This window comes from Mauremys mutica, chromosome 7 (genome assembly GCF_020497125.1).
Source record: "Mauremys mutica isolate MM-2020 ecotype Southern chromosome 7, ASM2049712v1, whole genome shotgun sequence".
In the NCBI taxonomy this organism is placed as follows: Eukaryota; Metazoa; Chordata; order Testudines; family Geoemydidae; genus Mauremys; species Mauremys mutica.
In genome coordinates this window covers 32,226,729-32,228,436 of record NC_059078.1, presented here as the reverse complement: position 1 = coordinate 32,228,436, position 1,708 = coordinate 32,226,729, and positions in this window count along the sequence as shown.

Here is a 1,708-nt window from a genome sequence, read left to right as displayed (position 1 = left end):
AGTAAGGGATGGCTTCCCAGAGGTACAGTGGCTTTGCAGAGCGCACACACATGCCCAAGGCTGTGTTAGCTACAGGAAAGCTGTACAAGCACAGACTATCAGCCATCTTGTCCTGGGTCTGATTACACCCACCAGCACTTACAGTGAACATCCTGAGGGCTTGGATGTGTGCCAACGAAGCATTGCTAACCCCGGACTGGGATAGCTGCTCTCTCTCATCTCACATGTCTCCAAGGCCCGGAGAAGCATATTCCTTTGCACAATGAAGTCTCAAATCTCTGCAAACCCACTATGTATTCACCACCAGTCTGGGTATTGCTTTAATATACCAGGCCTTTAATCTCGCTCGCCACGGCTTCGGTTCTGACCTCATTTCTAAGAGCAGCTCTGCAGGATTGACAGAGCCTGTGAGACAGGCTTTCAAACAAGATCACAATGAATTTCAATCAGTGTACTGGGTGCTGCACAGACCCCCCCACTCCTTGACTCTGACAGGGTAGGGAGGAAGCATCATGTCAGGTGCTGCACAGACCTGGACCAAGCTTGAGGCCCTTCGTGCTGGGCCCTGCCCAGACCATGACCGAAATCAGGAGCCCAGTGGGTCGTGCACTGCCCAGCTGGTCCCTGCTACAAAGACCTTCCAGTCTAAGTGGACAAAAAGGAATAATTATCCCCATTTTACAGGTGTGCAAGTGGAGGCAGAGTGAGATGAACATTCGAGTAGAAGGCAGGGACAGAGTCAGAACTCAGGAGTTCTATTCCTGGCTCTGGGAGCACAGTGAAGTCGAATGGGTTAGAACAGGGGGTGCTGGGCTTCAGCACCCCAGACTGTATTCCTGGGGCTGATCACAGTGGTGGGGTTTAGTGGGTTAAAGCAGGGGAGCTGGGAGTCAGGATTCCTGAGTACCATCCCTCGCTCTAGAAGCAGAGTGAGTTCTCATGCCTAGAGACAGGGGAGCAGGAGCCAGAACTCCTGGGCACTATTCCAGACTCACTCTGAACTTTGGGGCATGTCCTTTTCCCGCTCTGCACCTTGGTCCCCAGCCTTTTTTGGCTCCGGCCATGAATTCCAGCAGAGTTAGGAACGGGGTGTCCAATCCTGGCCTGGCTTTTTCTCCATTGTAGTGCAGTGAGCTGTACCATTCAGGGAGGAGTGGAGGATGCTGATTTCCCTCAAGGGAGCCTGCACTCTGGCACCTTCACCGCAGCAGCAAAGGAATCCGTTGGCACGTTGTTGGCTTGCGTTTCCTGAGATGTCCCCCAGGAGGATGGGAGCAGCCAGAGGCGCCACAGGGAGCTGGCAAGGACATAGGGCCTGCCTCTCAGATTTCCCCCCCTCATGGCAGGTAAATGAGCTGGGAAGCCTCTGCTGTTCCATCACATCTATGGCAAAGACCCAGCACTCCAGGTATTGTGGCAAAGAGTTTGTATTAGGGATCTGCCGAGTGCTGGGTGCGCGGGGGGGTGGAGGGGTCTAGTGGGTTTGGAGGGGCGGGTCTAGTGGGTTTGGAGGGGCTGGTCTAGTGGGTTACAGCTAAAAATCACAGAGCAGGGAGTCAGGCCTCCTGGGTTCTCTGCCACCTCTGGGAGGGGAGTGGGGTGTGGTGTGTTAGAGCAGGGGAGGCAGGACTCCTGGGTTCAATTCCTGACTCTGGGGATATTGTCTAATAGAATATCAGGGTTGGAAGGGACCTCAGGAGATCATCTT